Below are 19,802 nucleotides of genomic sequence, written 5' to 3'. Positions count from 1 at the left end.
AAGTGATCTTACATATAGAAAATCCAAGGAATACACATCAAAACAATTAGAGCTAAGAAATGAATTCAGCAAAGTGTCAGGGCACAAGATCAACATACATAAAAACAATTGTGCTCCTATACACTAGGAGCAATCTGAGGAGGAGATTAAGAAAACAATTCCATTTACAATAGCATTTAAATGAATAAAATATCTAGGAATAAATTTAACTAAGGATACAAAAGACCTACTGAAATTACAAAGCACTGCTGAAAGAAATTAAAGGAGATCTAAATAAATGGCAGGACATCCTATGTTTGGGGATTGGTAGAGATAATTGTTAATATGGCAATATTACCCAAAGCAATATACAAATTCAGTGCAATCCCTATTAAAATTTCAGCAGTCCTTTTTTCCAGAAATGGAAAAAACAATCCTTAAATTTATATGGAACTGCAAGGGGCCCTGAATAGCCAAAACAATTGTTAAAGAAGAACAGGGTTGGAGACTCAGATTTCCCAATTTCAAATTTTATTACAAATTGACAGTAATCAAACAGTGTTGTTCGCACACAAAAATAGAAAAACAGACCAGTGGAACAGAATTGAAAGTCTAGAAGTAGACCCACATATCTATGGCCAATTGATTTTGACTAAGGTGCTAAATACATGCAGTGGGAAAGTAATAGTCTTTTCAAAAAATGGTACTGGGAAAACTGGATATTCACATGTAGAAGAATGAAGAGAGACCCCACCTCATACCATATACAAAAATGGATCAAGGATCTAAATAAAAGGGCAAAAACTACAAAATTCTTAGAAGACAACAGGGGGAAATCTTCATGACCTGGGATTCGGCAATGGTTTCTTAAATATGCTACCACAATCTTGAGCAACAAAAGAAAAAATAGATCAATTTGATTTCATCAAAATTAATGATTTTTGTGCATCAAAGGAAATCATCAAGAAAGTAAAAAAAAACTATGGGACAAGAGAAAGTAGTTTCAAATGATATATCAGATAAAGGTTAAATATCCAGAATATACAAGGAATTTTACAATCAACAACAAAAAGACAAACAACCCAATTGAATAAACATTTCTCCAAGAAAGATATAAAAATGGCTAATAAACACATGAAAAAATTCTCAACATCATTAGCCATGAAGAAAACACAAATTAATACCACAGGGAGATACCACCTCACCATAAGGATGGATATTATTTTTAAAAAAAGGGTTGGGGGGAGTAACAATTGTTGGAGAGGATGTGAAGAAATTGGAACTCTAGTGCATTGTTTGTGGGAATGTAAAATGGTGCAGCCACTGTGGAAAGCAATATGGCAGTTCCTCAAAAAGTTAAATATGGAATTACCATTGATCCAGAAATTTCACCTCTAGGTGTAAATCCCAAAGAGGCTGAAAACAGGGTTGCAAACAGATGCTTGCAACCCTGTTTATTGAAGCATTATTCACAATAGCCAAAAGGTGGAAACAATCTAGTGTCTATTAAAAATGGATGGCTAGACAAAATGTGGTACATATACACAATATATTATTTGGCCATATGAAAAAATGAAGTTATGCAACATATTGCAACATGGAAGTACCGTGAAAACATTATGCTGAGTGAAATAAGAAAGACATATAAGGAAAAATATTGTATGATGTTACTTATAAGAGATGACTAAAAATAGAAAATTCACAGAGATATAAAGCAGATTAGAGGTTACTGGGGAAAAGAGATCGGGGAGGGAAGAACAGGGAGCGTTTGTTTGTAAAAATACAAAAAAAAAAATCTAATTAACAAAACAAGAATCATGCCCTCATAAATTTATGGCCATGAAACTCTACTGACTAGTTATCCTGCAACGTGCTGTCAGCCAATTCGCTCTCCACTTCTCCTCAAAACTCCTGTCTCTGATCTCCAATTGCTACCCCACTCCACCCCCAATTCCCAGCAGACAAATAAGGTAATATACAGGAATAAGTCCATCTTCCCACTACCAAATCATCAATATCCCTTGTCCCCACTGACCATCTTTTCTCAATCCTTCCTTACTTCTTACTCCCTCCGTCAGCTCTAGATCCTGTTTCTCAGGAAACTCATACTATCAGTTATCCCATCTCTTTCTGTATGTTAAATTCATTCTTTGCACAAATATTTATTGAGCACCGATTATGTGACTAGCACTGTCCAAGATGCTTGGAATACCTCAGTGAACGAAACAGACAAAAACAGGCAAAAAGTCCTGATCTTAAGAGTTACATCCTAGGGGAGGGAGACAGGTAACAAACAATAAATACTATAAAGACATAAATGTGGGAATTGATAAGCCCTATGGAGAAAATAAATGGAGCAGGTAAGGAAAATCAGGAGTGCAGAGGGTTGGTGGTAGGTTCATATTTTAAATAGGATGGTCTGGATCAGAGTCATGAGCAGAATCTTGAAGAACGTGAAGGCGTTAGTCATGGGCCTAGCTGGCAGAAGAGCTTTCCAGACAAAGGGATCAACTAGTTCAAAGACCCTAAGATCTTAGCACAGTGTGAGGAACAGCAAAGAGGCTGGAAGAGTAAGAACAGAATAAGAGGAGGAGAGAGGAGCAGAAAATGAAGTCAGAGAAGTAACTGGTGAGTTATCCTATATGAAGCTGTAACCATTTTGGCTTTTACCCTGAGAGGACTGGGGCATCTTCGGAAGGTTTTCAGCAGATGAGTGATCTGATCTTGTTTATGTTTTAAGAATTCTTCTTACAGCTTCTTTTTATCTAAGATGTTAGCTACAATTTTTAAAGGTGGTCCATCATTATCTCTCTTCTTTAAAATAATCCTCTCATTCTTTACTGGTCATATCTTGTTTTGTCTGCTTCAGAACACTATGCTATCCATTAACCCCTCTCTTTCCTTCCTTTCCACCACTTACCTTCTATTCTGCTACCTCTCTGGTAATATGCATGTCTTTTCCATCTTAAAAATGTTAGATTTAGTTTCCTGCTCCCTGACCCCTCTCCTTACTCCAGCTCTTTCCTCTTTAAGTCAACCAAGAATTTGCAAGCACTAATACCACCAAGACAAACAGACGTTGTCTAGTAAAGGAGATAGACAAGGGAAGAGAAAATCAGAATATAATGTAATATGCATTACTTTAGAAGACTGAGTAGCATGGAAACCCAGAGTAGAGATGAATTGTTTCTGGGGTCCCGGAAACTCTTCATCAAGGAGGTGTCATTTTTACTGATATGAACTATTGTTGGGTTAGGCAGGGGAAGCATATTAATGACAGAAGCTAGCAAATGCAAAGGTCAGAGTGAAGAGAAGAAAATGATTTGCATTTTATTAGAAAGAATTTGTAGTGTGGAGAAAAGAAACATAGACAAGGCAGGAGAAAGCGGTTATATGTGACTGGTTCTCTTACTTCACATTTTCTCTTACAACCTTGTAGTAATTAGCTCCATTTCTAACACATCGACCAAGTCCTATGACATCTGATTGAATATTTCTTATCATACTGACCACATACGGAAAAAAGAGATGAGTCCAAGTTACATGTTCTCTAATACTAGTCTACGCTCTCTTGCTTTTTAAGATTGATATTTTATTATTATTTTATTACTGAAGCTTCAAATAGATTTATAGGACTCCTGATTTTGGGAATTACCCAAATCTCTGCTTAAATTCCGCCACTCTGGGAACATGAATGAGGGATACATGAAAATGCTGTCCCACACATTGTCCCTGCTCAATGTTCATGCAGTTTTCCTACTTCGTCTTCATCTTCACTCCTCACCTCTGCCTTTCTACCTCCAAGCCCTTATAGTCTGTCTAATAATGATATGTATCATTTACCTGACATGTATCATATGACAGAATTTGTGCTAGCTTCTTTCCATACTTTATCTCACTTATTTCTCACAATAACCTGATAAGATAGCTATTATTTGTCACGTTACATATAAGAGGGTGTTCTAGTTTGCTAATGCTGCAGAATGCAAAACACCAGAGATGGACTGGCTTTTATAAAAGGGGGTTTATTTGGTCACACAGTTACAGTCTTAAGGCCATAAAGTGTCCAAGGTAACACATCAGTAATCAGGTACCTTCACTGGAGGATGGCAAATGGCGTCCAGAAAACCTCTGTTAGCTGGGAAGGCACGTGGCTGACGTCTGCTCCAAAGTTCTGGTTTCAAAATGGCTTTCTCCCAGGACATTACTCCCTAGCAAGCTTGCACTTCTTCAAAACGTCACTCACAGCTGCACTCCGTTCAGTTTCTTTGAGTCAGCATGTTTTATATGGCTCCACTGATCAAGGCCCACCCTGAATGGGTGGGGTCACACCTCCATAGGAGTATCCCACCAAAGTCACCACCCACAGCTGGGTGGGGCACATTCCAAGCAAATCTAACCAGCACCAAAAGGTCTGTCCCACAAGACCACAAAGATAATGGCATTTGGGGGACACAATACATTCAAACCAGCACAGAGGGTAAATAATTTGGCTAAATTCACACAAGTAATAGACTGCAGAGATGGATTATAACCTAAGACTGTCAGTCTCCAAAGTCTATACTCTTTCTACTATGAATAAATCCTCCTACTTTAAGTTAGGCTTCACACCAAGTTCTGTGTCCACTGCCACACTCCTAATCCACACTCCAAATGTTGTTTGTTTATCTGTTTTTTTATTTTTATTTTTTTACCATCCTGTGTACTCACTTGATCCCTGGTCTTGCTTTCATACTAAAACCAACCGATTTCCCTTTTCGTTCAAGTTTCTAAACATCTTGCTCATGTGTTTAGCTTTTATACCCGCTTTGAGCCATTATGATCAGTTCAAAATTCCAAACCTGATTTTTCTAGCTGTTTTCCATGAGTTACTTGCCTCCTAAGTCTGCATGACATTCAAGGAGGCCTCTAATATGCTTATCACAATACCACAAGTTGAAGACCATATGTGTCTCAAGTCTCCATCTACATGACCTCCCACATACACAGTACTTTGATTTCTGACACAGTCACTAGCTTGCTGTGTTCCACCCAGCCACTGCCTGTTTCCTAACTCTGAAGTGTTACAGAAAGGGTGTTGGCTAAGTCAGAGGAGGGAGTTGACTTGCTGAGCCAAATGAACAGAATTGAAGTAGATTGGTCATATGGGCTTTTTAACAAATGGGAAAATAATTTTTCTCGAGAAAGCAGAGGAAGTTAGATGAGAACTAGGATAGCAGTGCAATAAAATGAAGGGTAGGGTGAACAGAAAATCAAATGTCCAAGCCTCAGCAGAGATAGAGTGGGCATGTACCGCCAGGGGCTTGGGACCATAAGGAGAGAGAGGCAAATGGCCATTTAAGAAGATACTTAGATAATAAATGTTTTTTTTGTCTCCAGACTGAGTGATCTTGCTAAAATATAAATACGAACATAGACTCTTCAGTTTAAATTCTTTGGTAGCCACCCACAGGTCTGAACTCCTTAAACAGTACAGCAGGTCCTCATGATCTGACCCCTCCATCTTCATATCCTCTACATTCAGTCTTCTGCCTTTCTCAGATATTCACCCTGAGCTTATGCAATATGCCCCTTCAAGTTTTGGTGAAGTTACAGGTACTCAGTCTTCTTCCTGAAATCCTTTCTAACTCTTGCCACCTGGCAAATTCCTACTCAGATTTCATCCTTCATTCTTTCTATCCAACGTTTCCTGACTGCCACCCACCATCACCCACCTCCTGCCCATCACCCCACCTATTAGTAAGTGCCTCCTCTGATTTTATCAAATTTTGAAACTTAGAACATCATATTATAACACATATCATTTTGTATTCAAATGTTTGCTTACCTCCCACCAGTACTGTATTTTGAATTCCATGAAAACACCAATTTGAGCCTATTTTTGTCTTGTTTTTCTTTTTATCTCTAGCATCAGCATAATTCCTGAAGTATGGTTGCCACCCAAAAATTAAGTGATTCGTGATGCTTAATTAAGACTAGATGCCTTACCATGGTAGATTATGTTGCTTTCTCTTCATGGATCTGAGTGTAGTAGTTCATCTTGGTTGACTCTGGTTTGGAGATCTTGGTTCAAAATTGTCCAGTAGTGGTAGTATGTAGAGGTGTCCCTGCAAACTTGACACCCCATAAGTCTTTGCCTCTCCACCAGAAAGGAGTTACAGATAGGTGACAGAAAGGAAAAGGCAAAAGGAAATAGGAAAATAAGGAGGTACTTTAGAATAGCCTGACCAAATTCCTGGAGAACTGATTCTCTATGAAGCTCAAGAGTTCCATGACTCTGTGGTTCTCCTTGTCTGGAAAAGAGACTGGGATTCAGATGGATAATGTGGAAATGAAATATTTTTCAGTTACAGATTCAAGGAAAATGCAACATCATCTTAGTCATACCTGTGATAAGACTTTTTGATCCAAAATGCATGGGTTACTTCTGCATTTGTTGAATTCCCTTTTATCCCTGATGCCAGAGTTTAAGATGGGAGAGTTTTTCCTCTGTTTGTATCTGTTGAATACCACCCCAACCCCCACCGCCTCTCTCTCTCACCCCCTCCGCTCTTCCTCCCTCCCTCCCTCCCTCTCTCTTTCTCTCCCACTGTTTGCCACTGAAACTGGGCTGGCTTTGTATGTTGACTCCTCCAATAGTCCTTGCCCAGATAGAACTCAAGCTGGGTAGAATCAGAGGACAGTGAGCTCACTGCTCATAGTGATGACTTCTCTTTAAAATGCAACATCCTTGGGGATCTGATCCACAAATGCAATAGGATTTCCAAATGCCAATGACAAAGATGGTAAAGAAATTTCTCTAGTGACTCTCATGGGACAACAAGCAGAGAGGATGCTAGATGATTATCAAATGGGGAAACAGAAGAACAGCAACAGGTTCATGACAAGTCACCCTGGTGACTCGTCCCAATCTTGATTTTCCTTCCTCTCTCTGGTTGTCTGAGAAAGCACTATTACACATGGCCTGTTTATTTACAACATTAATAGTATTCAGAGAGGGTGCAAGTGAAAAGATCAAAATATGCAAGAGATGATTTAACAATGTTAATAGTACATACTAAGCTCTAGGGAGAAGGAAAACTTTCTCTCCACTCCTTCCACCTTGGAGAAGAGCACTTCTAAGCACCAATGATACACAATTGCATAGTGTCAGGTAGTTGAACTTTGGTAGGTAAAACAAATTTCAAAATTCTTCTTTTCATGTAGTGTGATATTTGGCTCTTTTATCTTTTAAGGAGACTTCTCTTGTCTTGGGTCTTCTTTTCGATTGTTTAACATTGCTCTTCTCTTCCCATCTCATGAAGAGTCACTGAGAATAACCTGAGGAGGTGGTTTAGAAGGAGGAATATCCATCCTTAGAGATCCAAGAAGAAAACAAGACAGGATCCAAGTCACAGGAGGGCAGGAGACAAGGCAAAGAACATACGGAACAAGCAGCTGATGGTATGTTTGCCCTAACCTTACATTGCAGTCTTCTCTTTCCCCTGATTTAATCTTTCCATGTATCCTGTGATTATCACAATGAGGGCCATGGTTAGACTATGGTTCTGGGGGAATGCTCAGCCTTTTCAAAGTTTAGGAGTTAGGCCAATGGAACACAAATGACCTTGTTTCACATCTGGTCCAGGCCAGCTCACCAATCAGGAGGTCACTTAGAGAACTGAGCAGACATATCTAATGTGTAATAAAATGTGCCTTTGCCTGAACATCCCTTCTTACATATATTTCTCTTGAAAACAGCAAGTGTCATGGTACCAGATAAGTTATTGTCCAATATTTGGAATTTTTTCAGGTCTCTGTTAAATACCATTTAGTTATAGATAAGATGAGCAAACATGAAGAGATGGATAGATATAATTTTGGTGTCATCATTATATTAAATATTTGAGCATCTTTTCTATAGTAAAAATTAATGAGCAGAGACAAAAACATATTTTTTAATTCGTGAATTTACGTCTATAAAAACAGTTATACATAGTATATCAATTTATACATTCAATTAATAGCCTTTATTAAAAATAAAAGTCAGTGAATAATTATAAAATTCAACAGAAAAATACAATAGTTACTATATTCACATGGTTGTTTTCACCTTCATCTACCATTAGGGATGTATTTTATTGTTCCACAAGTGCTAAGAAAGAACTCTGTTTCTCAATATCCATAGGATTTATTGATTTGTTTAACTTGATTTTGATAGCTGAAACACTGCATACTCCAGATATTTTAAGGACCAGCAAACCATCCATTCAGTCTCTCATACCAGATAACTTTTAACTATTCTGAACTGTAATTCTTTTACCCCAACTGTCCCCAGTCAATGAAAGGATTAAGGCTGCCTCTGTGAGGACTGCTACCAGTAAGGCCACAGGACTTCACTCAATAGATAACAGCAACTCTGCAGAAAACTTGAGGCCAACGTTAATAAGTTGGATACCTACTCTGTGCGAAAGACTTCACGTGTACATTATATAATTATATAATTTAACTCTTCCAACAACTCTGTGAAATATTACTACCCCTAGTTTTTAAACTAGAACACCAAGGTTCAGAATAAATAATAATTTGTCTAGGGCTACTGTGTTAGACAATGTTCTGCTGTGTAATCCACTCCAGCTAGTTTAAGCCGAAAGCAAATTTGGTTCTTGTACAATCTTTGAGAGTTGTTAGAAGGAGGTGTTAAGCTGAGCTCCCAGGCACAATTTTCAGGTCACTGTCTTGACCACAACTGAGAAAGTTGCTGCTGCTGTTTCCTATAGAAAGCTGAAGAACCAAAATCTTCTGGCCCCAGAATTCTGCAGTTATCTACAACAGATCAATTGATGCCCCACACTATGCCTCCCTCTGCTAGCAACTCATGTGTGCATTAAAGTTTCAGATAAATGCATCAGTTAAGAACCTAAGCATGAATGAAAGACTGAGAACTGTAGTTTTAAGTTTTCCTGCCTTGGCATGTTAGAAAGAATTGAATGCTTTTAGTATGACTAATCTACAATATTTGCATCAATCAGAACTAAATACTGGAAGAGTTGGAGAGAACAGAATATTTAAAATTGGAATTTGACCAAAAGCTCTGGAAGGTATGGGAACTGTGACTAAAGACTGAAAGTACTACATATATTCAGACAGAGATATAGTCATCAAATATTAATTGACTATTGGATACGAAATAAGTAGAGGTAAATTTTAGGAACTGAGAGTTGTAAAGAGATTATATGATGTTTGAAACTTATGATCTATTTTATAAATTATCTGTGCATCTGAATCACTATGAATACAGGGCAGAGTCTGGCAGAGTGTTATGATCAAGATGTTGTTACACTGCACAGGAGTTAGGAGCATCTAGAGATCATTTTATCCTGATGGGAGTTGGGATAAATCAGCACACAATGGAAGCTAGAAGAAACAGAGAAAGCAGCATGTAGGACTTCAGATGTGCTGACTTTTAAAGATGTTATAAACAATCCTGTTTACCTTGTATTTTGTTGAATACTTTTAAGCACTTTGTATTCTATTTGCTTTCATGTATATTCACTCTCATTTCATCTTTATACCAATTTTTCAAGGTAGATATTATGATCCATATTTACATGAGGAAACTGAAGCTCAGAGAAACAGAAGTTCAAAAACCTGTGAAAAACACAAAGCTAAAAACTGATAATGCTGGGGTTTCAAGCTAGGTCTCTTTGAATCCAAAGTCTATCCACTTTCCCAATACCAAACTGTGAAATAGTATGGGGCTGTTTAAAAAGTCTGATTATGGGAGGCGGGGCAAGATGGTGGATTGGTGAGGTGCATGTTTTAGTTACTGCTCCGGGGAAGTAGGTAGAAAGCCAGGAACTGCATGGACTGGACACCACAGAGCAACCTGACTTTGGGCATACTTCATACAACACTCATGAAAATGTGGAACTGCTGAGATCAGCGAAATTTGTAAGTTTTTGTGGCCAGGGGACCCACGCCCCTCCCTGCCAGGCTCAGTCCCGTGGGAGGGGGGACTGTCAGTGTTGGGAAGGAGAAGGGAGAACTGCAGTGGCAGCTCTTATCGGAAACTCATTCTACTGATCCAAACTCCAACCATAGATAGACTGAGACCAGATACCAGAGAATCTGAGAGCAGACAGCCCAGCAGAGAGGAGATAGGCATAGCAAAAAAACAGCAAGACAAACTCAAAAATAAAAGCAGATGCTTTTTGGAGTTCTGGTGAACAGGAGGTCTGTTCTGGTGAACAGGCTGATTTGCAAAACCCGTAGAAAAACTGATCTCTCTGCCCCCTGGATCTTTCCTTAATAGCCCTAATTGCTTTGTCTCTTAGCATTTCAATAACGCATTAGATCTGCCAGGAGAGCCCTTTTATTTTTTCTTTTTTTTTTTATCTTTTTTTCATTTCCTAAAACAATAACTCTAAGAAGCCCAATACAGAAAGCCTCAAAGACTTGCAATTTGGGCAGGTCAAGACAAGAGCAGAACTGAGAGCTCTGAGACAAAAGGCAATAATCCAGTGGCTGAGAAAATTCACTAAACACCACAACTTCCCAACAAAAGGGGGGCATCCACTCACAGCCATCATCCTGGTGGACAGGAAACACTCCTGCCCATCACCAGCCCCATAGCCCAGAGCTGCCCCAGACAACCGAATGTGACGGAAGTGCTTACAATAACATGCATACACCACAAAATTGGGAGAGGACATTAGCCTTCCCTGCACCCTCAGCTGGTTGACCCAGACTTGGGAAGGTGGAGCAGTGGGAATTAACAAGCCCCATTCAGACATCATTTCAGCAGACTGGGAGGCTCCCTACACAGACCGGCAGCCCAGAACTGCCCTGGGGGGACAGCACTCACCTGTGACATAGCAGAGTCATCCCTCAACAGAGGACCAGGGGGTGCAAGGCCTGGAAGAGGGACCCACTCACAAGTCTCAGGGGCCACACGCCAATACCAAGGACTTGTGGGTCAGTGGCAGAGACAAACTGTGGCAGGACTGAACTGAAGGATTAGACTATTGCAGCAGCTTTAAAACTCCAGGAACACCAGGGAGATTTGGTTGTTAGAGCTGCCCCCCTCCCTGACCACCCAGACAAACACCCCTTATACAGGGTGGGCAACATCAACTACACACGCAAGCTTGGTACACCAACTGGACCCCACAAGACTTACTCCCCCACTCACCACAGAGGCAAAGCGGGGGAGAACTGGCTTGAGGGGAACAGGTGGCTTATGGACGCCACCTGCTGGTTAGTCACAGAAAGTGTATCCACGAAGCTGTACACCTGACAAATTAGAGATAAGGATTTCAATTGGTCTACAAATCCTAAAAGAACCCTACCAAGTTAAGCAAATGCCAAGAGGCCAAAAACAACAGAAAATTTTAAAGCACATGAAAAAACCAGATGATATGGATAACCCAAGCCCAAGCACCCAAATCAAAAGATCAGAAGAAATACAGTACTTAGAGCAACTAATTAAAGAACTAAAGATGAACGATGAGACCATGGCACAGGATATAAAGGACATCAAGAAGAGCATGGAACAGGATATAAACGACATCAAGAAGACCCTAGAAGAGTATAAAGAAGACATTGCAAGACTAAATAAAAAAATAGATGATCTTACAGAAATTAAAGAAACTGTTGACCAAATTAAAAAGAATTTGGATACTCATAGTACAAGATTAGAGGAAGCTGAAAAACGAATCAGTGACCTGGAAGATGACAGAATGGAAAATGAAAGCATAAAAGAAAGAATGGGGAAAAAAATTGAAAAAATCAAAATGGACATCAGGGATATGAAAGATAATATGAAACATCCAAATATAAGACTCATTGGTGTTCCAGAAGGAGAAGAAAAGGGTAAAGGTCTAGGAAGAGTACTCAAACACATTGTTGGGGAAAACTTCCCAAATCTTCTCAACACCATAAATACACAAATCATAAATGCCCAGCAAACTCCAAATAGAATAAATCCAAATAAACCCACTCCAAGACATATTCTGATCACACTGTCAAATACTGAAGAGAAGGAGCAAGTTCTGAAAGGAGCAAGAGAAAAGCAATTCACCACATACAAAGGAAACAGCATAAGACTAAGTAGTGACTACTCAGCAGCCACCATGGAGGCAAGAAGGCAGTGGCACGACATATTTAAAATTCTGAGTGAGAAAAACTTCCAACCAAGAATACTTTATCCAGCAAAGCTCTCCTTCAAATTTGAGGGAGAGCTTAAATTTTTCACAGACAAACAAATGCTGAGAGAATTTGCTAACAAGAGACCTGCCCTACTGGAGATACTAAAGGGAGCCCTACAGACAGAGAAACAAAGAAAGGAGAGAGAGACATGGAGAAAGGTTCAGTACTAAAGAGATTCGGTATGGGTACATTAAAGGATATTAATAGAGAGAGGGAAAAATACATACGACAAACATAAACCAAAGGATAAGATGGCTGATTCAAGAAATGCCTTCACGATTATAACATTGAATGCAAATGGATTAAACTCACCAATAAAAAGGTATAGATTTGCAGAATGGATCAAAAAAAAAGAACCATCAATATGCTGCATACAAGAGATTCATCTTAGACACAGGGACACAAAGAAATCGAAAGTGAAAGGATGGAAAAAAATATTTCATGCAAGCTACAGCCAAAAGAAAACAGGTGTAGCAATATTAATCTCAGATAAAATAGACTTTAAATGCAGGGATGTTTTGAGAGACAAAGGTCACTACATACTAATAAAAGGGGCAATTCAACAAGAAGAAATAACAATTGTAAATGTCTATGCACCCAATCAAGGTGCCACAAAATACATGAGAGAAACACTGGCAAAACTAAAGGAAGCAATTGATGTTTCCACAATAATTGTGGGAGACTTCAACACATCACTCTCTCCTATAGATAGATCAACCAGACAGAAGACCAATAAGGAAATTGAAAACCTAAACAATCTGATAAATGAATTGGATTTAACAGACATATATAGAACATTACATCCCAAATCACCAGGATACACATACTTCTCTAGTGCTCATGGGAATTTCTCCAGAATAGATCATATGCTGGGACATAAAACAAGCCTCAATAAATTTAAAAAGGTGGGAATTATTCAAAGTACATTCTCTGACAACAATGGAATACAACTAGAAGTCAATAACCCTAAGAGACATAGAAAATTCACAAATACCTGGAGGTTAAACAACACACTCCTAAACAATCAGTGGGTTAAAGAAGAAATAGCAAGAGAAATTGCTAAATATATAGAGACGAATGAAAATGAGAACACAACATACCAAAACCTATGGGATGCAGCAAAAGCAGTGCTGAGGGGGAAATTTATAGCACTAAACGCATATATTAAAAAGGAAGAAAGAGCCAAAATCAAAGAACTAATGGATCAACTGAAGAAGCTAGAAAATGAACAGCAAACCAATCCTAAACCAAGTAGAAGAAAAGAAATAACAAGAATTAAAGCAGAAATAAATGACATAGAGAACAAAAAAAACAATAGAGAGGATAAATATCACCAAAAGTTGGTTCTTTGAGAAGATCAACAAGATTGACAAGCCCCTAGCTAGACTGACAAAATCACAAAGAGAGAAGACCCATATAAACAAAACAATGAATGAGAAAGGTGACATTACTGTGGATCCCGAGGAAATTAAAAAAAATATAAGAGGGTACTGTGAACAACTGTATGACAACAAACTGGATAATGTAGAGGAAATGGACAATTTCCTGGAAAGACATGAACAACCTAGACTGACCAGAGAAGAAACAGAAGACCTCAACCAACCCATCACAGTCAAAGAGATCCAATCAGTCATCAAAAAGCTTCCCACAAATAAATGCCCAGGGCCAGATGGCTTCACAGGAGAAATCTACCAAACTTTCCAAAAAGAATTGACAGCAATCTTACTTAAACTCTTTCAAAACATTGAAGAAAATGGAACACTACCTAACTCATTTTATGAAGCTAACATCAATCTAATACCAAAACTAGGCAAAGATGCTACAAAAAAGGAAAAATCCTCAACAAAATACTTGCAAATCAAATCCAAAGACACATTAAAAGAATCATACACCATGATCAAGTGGGGTTCATTCCAGGCATGCAAGGATGGTTCAACATAAGAAAATCAATCAATGTATTACAACACATTAACAAAGCAAAAGGGAAAAATCAAATGATCATCTCAATAGATGCTGAAAAAGCATTCAACAAAATCCAACATCCCTTTTTGATAAAAACACTTCAAAAGGTGGGAATTCAAGGAAACTTCCTCAATATGATAAAGAGCATATATGAAAAACCCACAGCCAGCATAGTACTCAATGGTGAGAGACTGAAAGCCTTCCCCCTAAGATCAGGAACAAGACAAGGATGCCCACTGTCACCACTGTTATTCAACATTGTGCTAGAAGTGCTAGCCAGGGCAATCCTGCAAGACAAAGAAATAAAAGGCATCCAAATTGGAAAGGAAGAAGTAAAATTGTCATTGTTTGCAGATGATATGATCTTATATCTGGAAAACCCCAAGAAATCAATGATAAAGTTACTAGAGCTAATAAACAAATTTAGCAAAGTAGCGGGATACAAGATGAATGCACATAAGTCAGTAATGTTTCTATATGCTAGAAATGAACAAACGGAAGAGACACTCAAGAAAAAGACACCATTTCCAATAGCAACTAAAAAAATCAAGTACCTAGGAATAAACTTAACCAAAGATGTAAAAGACCTATACAAAGAAAACTACATAACTCTACTAAAAGAAATAGAAGGGGACCTTAAAAGATGGAAAAATATTCCATGTTCATGGATAGGAAGGCTAAATGTCATTAAGATGTCAATTCTACCCAAACTCTTCTACAGATTCAATGCAATCCCAATGAAAATTGCAACAACCTACTTTGCAGACTTTGAAAAGCTAGTTATCAAATTTATTTGGAAAGGGAAGATGCCTCAAATTGCTAAAGACACTCTAAAAAAGAAAAACACAGTCGGAGGACTTACACTCCCTGACTTTGAAGCTTATAATAAAGCCACTGTTGTCAAAACAGCATGGTACATGCATAAAGACAGACATATAGATCAATGGAATTGAATTGAGAATTTGGAGATAGACCCCCAGATCTATGGCCGACTGATCTTTGATAAGGCCCCCAAAGTCACTGAACTGGGTCATAATGGTCTTTTCAACAAATGGGGCTGGGAGAGTTGGATATCCATATCCAAAAGAATGAAAGAGGACCCCTACCTCACACCCTACACAAAAATTAACTCAAAATGGAACAAAGATCTCAATATAAAAGAAAGCACCATAAAACTCCTAGAAGATAATGTAGGAAAACATTTTTAAGACCTTGTATTAGGCGGACACTTCCTAGACTTTACACCCAAAGCACAAGCAACAAAAGAAAAAATAGATAAATGGGAACTCCTCAAGCTTAGAAGTTTCTCTACCTCAAAGGAATTTCTCAAAAAGGTAGAGGCAGCCAACTCAATGGGAAAAAATTTTTGGAAACCATGTATCTGACAAAAGACTGATATCTTGCATATATAAAGAAATCCTACAACTCAATGACGATAGTACAGACAGCCCAATTATAAAATGGGCAAAAGATATGAAAAGACAGTTCTCTCAAGAGGAAATACAAATGGCCAAGAAACACATGAAAAAATGTTCAGCTTCACTACCTATTAGAGAGATGCAAATTAAGACCACAATGAGATACCATCTCACACCAATTAGAATGGCTGGCATTAAACAAACAGGAAACTACAAATGCTGGAGGGGATGTGGAGAAATTGGAACTCTTATTCATTGTTGGTGGGACTGTATAATGGTTCAGCCACTCTGGAAGTCAGTCTGGCAGTTCCTTAGAAAACTAGATATAGAGATACCCTTCGATCCAGCGATTGCACTTCTCGGTATATACCCGGAAGATCGGAGAGCAGTGACACGAACAGATATCTGCACGCCAATGTTCACAGAAGCATTATTCACAATTGCCAAGAGATGGAAACAACCCAAATGTCCTTCAACAGATGAGTGGATAAATAAAATGTGGTATATACACACGATGGAATACTACACGGCAGTAAGAAGGAATGATATCGTGAAACATATGACAACATAGATGAACCCTGAAGACATAATGCTGAGCAAAATAAGCCAGGCACAAAAAGAGAAATATTATACGCTACCACTAATGTGAACTTTGAAAAATGTAAAACAAATGGTTTATAATGTAGAATGTAGGGGAACTAGTGATAGAGAGCAATTAAGGAAGGGGGAACAATAATTCAAAAAGAACAGATAAGCTATCATGGATAAATTTAATGTTCTGGGAATGCCCAGGAATGACTATGGTCTGTTAATTTCTGATGGGTATAGTAGGACCAAGTTCACAGAAATGTTGCTATATTAGGTTACTTTCTTGGGGTAGACTAAGAACACACTGGAAGTAAAGTAGTTACCTTAGGCTAGTTGTCTTTTTCTTACCCCCTTTTTATGGTCTCTTTAAAATGTTCTTTTATTGTATGGTTGTTTTTTTTTTTTTTATTTTTTATACAGTTGATTTAGAAAAAAAAAGTTTACAACAACAAAAAAAAAAAAACAAAAAAATATGCAGAGCCCCCTTGAGGAGCCTGCGGAGAATGCAGGGGCATTGGCCTGCCCTACCTCGATGGTTGCTAACATGCCCACAGACATAGGGGACTGGTGGTTTGATGGATTGAGCCTTCCACCACGGGATTTGCCCTTGGGAAGACTGTTGCTGCAAAGGAGAGGCTAGGCCTCCCTATAATTGTGCCTAAGAGCCTCCTCCCGAATGCCTCTTTGTTGCTCAGATGTGGCCCTCTCTCTCTAGCTAAGCCAACTTGAAAGGTGAAATCACTGCCCTCCCCCCTACGTGGGATCAGACACCCAGGGGATTGAATCTCCCTGGCAACGTGGAATATGACTCCTGGGGAGGAAAGTAGACCTGGCATCGTGGGATGGAGAATATCTTCTTGACCAAAAGGGGGATGTGAAAGGAAATGAAATAAGCTTCAGTGGCAGAGAGATTCCAAAAGGAGCCGAGAGGTCACTCTGGTGGGCACTCTTATGCACAAAATAGACAACCCTTTTTAGGTTCTAATGAATTGGGGTAGCTGGTGGTGGATACCTGAAACTATCAAACTACAACCCAGAACCCATGAATCTTGAAGACAATTGTATAAAAATGCGGCTTATGAGGGGGGACACTGGGATTGGGGGGGCCATAGGGATCACACTCCCGTTTGTCTAGTTTGTGGATGGACGAGTGGAAAGGTGGGGGAAGGAAACAAACAAACAGACAAGGGCACCCAGTGTTCTTTTTTACTTCAGTTGCTCTTTTTCACTTTAATTATTATTCTGGTTATTTTTGTGTGTGTGGTAATGAGTGTGTCAGGGATTGATTTTGGTAATGAATGTACAACTATGTAATGGTACTGTGAACAATCAAATGTACGATTTGTTTTGCATGACTGTGTGGTATGTGAATATATCTCAATAAAATGAATAAAATAAAGAAAAAGAAAGTAAATGAAAAAAAAAAGTCTGATTATGTCATGTATTAGAAGATAGTGAACCTGAGTAAGTGAATAAGAAGCACCTGAGAAAATATAGTGGGAAACTATTCTACAGATCTTAAAATCAAGTCCAGTGTACTATGATGAGAAAGAAAAAGCAACATAAAAGGGAAAAAGCTGAGGAGTGGCTCTCTGTGCAGGGAAGTTCTGAGAGAACTAAGTGTTTCCTAGTGGTATATGGTGAGTCACGGTAAATGGCAGGAATGCTGGCCACAATATATTTAATACCTGTGTTTAAATTGCTGAATGTTTTAGTTCAAACATATCAGAATCAATTCAATTTGGCAGTGGCTGGAAGAAAAGCAACCTATTTTAGAGAAATACTTGAAAAATTAAATGTGAAACAAATGGCTTTATATATTACTTTAAGTACTGTCATATATCATATTTCAGGGAAAATGATGTGTGCTTATGTACAGGTTATTGATTTTAAAGTCTCAAGACACAAGTGTTTTAAAGTGGTCTGTTTATTCCAGGTATTCTCCCTGAGATGCACTTCAGTCACCTAATATTTATTGAATGCTATTATGTTGCAGGACCCTAGCAAGACAGAAAGTGCTTTCAGCTGAGATTTTTGAGAAGCATTAAATGACGCAACTATTCACAGAATTGGGCAAGGTGAGAGCAACCAGGAGAAGATGTTGAGCCATCAAAGGACTAGCAATGAAGAGACTCAGGGACAGCTGCAGCAGCCCTGAAAGGGATGTGCCTGTAGTTGAAGGAGCTGTAGGCATTGTCAGAACTGCAGAACCCAGCCAGGGAACAAGGAGAAGAAATCCCTTCGCTCCTCTTTCCTTGCTTCCTTCAATTGGCCTAACTGATGTCTCCCATTGGCCTAATTGAATTGTAAGCCAGTGGTCAAGTAAGCCAGGGTGATCAATTCCTCTCATTCCATTGAAGATGGGGAACAAAAGAGAAGGAAGCCTGCAGAGAATGGATAACTGGGGGGAGAGGGAGAAATAAAGAATAACTAGCTTAAGTGCCTACAGAGCCAGTGTGGCAGGTGTTGAAGATACAAAGATGAATAAGTTGGGTTTCTATCCTAATAGAACTCGTATCTGGTTGGGAGTCAAGGAGAGAAACTTACACAGGTCATTCAGAATGCTTTACCCAAACAGTGGCCATCACTCACTTGGTAGAGCTCTATACCCTAAGGTATAATACTTGTAAAAACTGAAAAGGCCTCTTAGAACTTATTATGTTACTTCTGCTAGAACATTTTCTCTGATGGTTCTAGAACTACCTGCCATTTGCCTTCAAAGCACCCTGTACTTGTATCATCATGCTTTTAACACAATGTAATTGTGCCTTTAGCTACTCTATCATCCTCTAAGCTAGCTGAAGGGAGAAAAGGCATTTTTGTTGTTGTTGTTCACCATTATATCCTCAGAGGCTATCACAGTGCCTGACATGGAATAGGGGCATAATAAATACTAATTAAGTGAATAAGTTAAGCAATGCAAGAGTTGGTAAGCTGTAATTATCGAGTGCACTGTGACTAATAGCACCACAATGGATGTCTTATGTTGCAGATCATGAAAATATAATTTTGAGTTGGTACAGGTGCAGAGGATGAGATATTATTGAAGTTCATGAATGCTGGAATGATTCCAAAATAATGTAATAGCTAGAATGAGTAGGACCTATTTAATTTAAATGGAGAATTCCTAAGGAGTGAAGTAACATTATGAGAATAGCGTATAAGGAAGATCAGTCCAGGCATGTTGAATAATGCTGAGGGTGACTTAGGTCAAAATTGGAGACCAACTTTGAACTCACACTTAAATTGTCAGGATATAGAACTAGGGTAGTGCTGGTGACTATTTTGTCCCTATTTTAGTCTCAATTTAATCAATTTTTCCCAGTTTTCTTCTGTTGTACTACATTTCTTACCCATTCAGCAGATGACCCAATGATATCCAACACTGCTATTGGTCTTATATAATTTTATATTTGTTTTTCACCTAGCTTCTTTGTAGGATCTATATTTTATTGATGTCTTGAGGGTTTCAGCTCACACATATATTGACGTTTTGATAACCCTTTATTTTGCTGAAGATAAGCATGATATTGCATGGAAAGTGACAAGAATTCAAGAGCTCAAAGAAAGTTTCACAAGACCCATATCCACTGCACGGTTGGAGTAATACCAATTCCTTAATTTCTCATGAAACTATTGATCCCATCCCTATAATGACAAATGAAT

The 19,802-nt window shown here is 38.6% G+C and overlaps 1 pseudogene; it reads right to left on the bottom strand.

The window, feature by feature from the left end:
• Nucleotides 1-19,802, bottom strand: part of LOC119536993 — a 299,931-nt pseudogene that overhangs the window by 198,320 nt on the left and 81,809 nt on the right.

This window comes from Choloepus didactylus, chromosome 6 (genome assembly GCF_015220235.1).
Source record: "Choloepus didactylus isolate mChoDid1 chromosome 6, mChoDid1.pri, whole genome shotgun sequence".
In the NCBI taxonomy this organism is placed as follows: Eukaryota; Metazoa; Chordata; class Mammalia; order Pilosa; family Megalonychidae; genus Choloepus; species Choloepus didactylus.
Note: the sequence above shows the minus strand (reverse complement) of the source record. Positions and strands in the feature narration are given on the sequence as shown.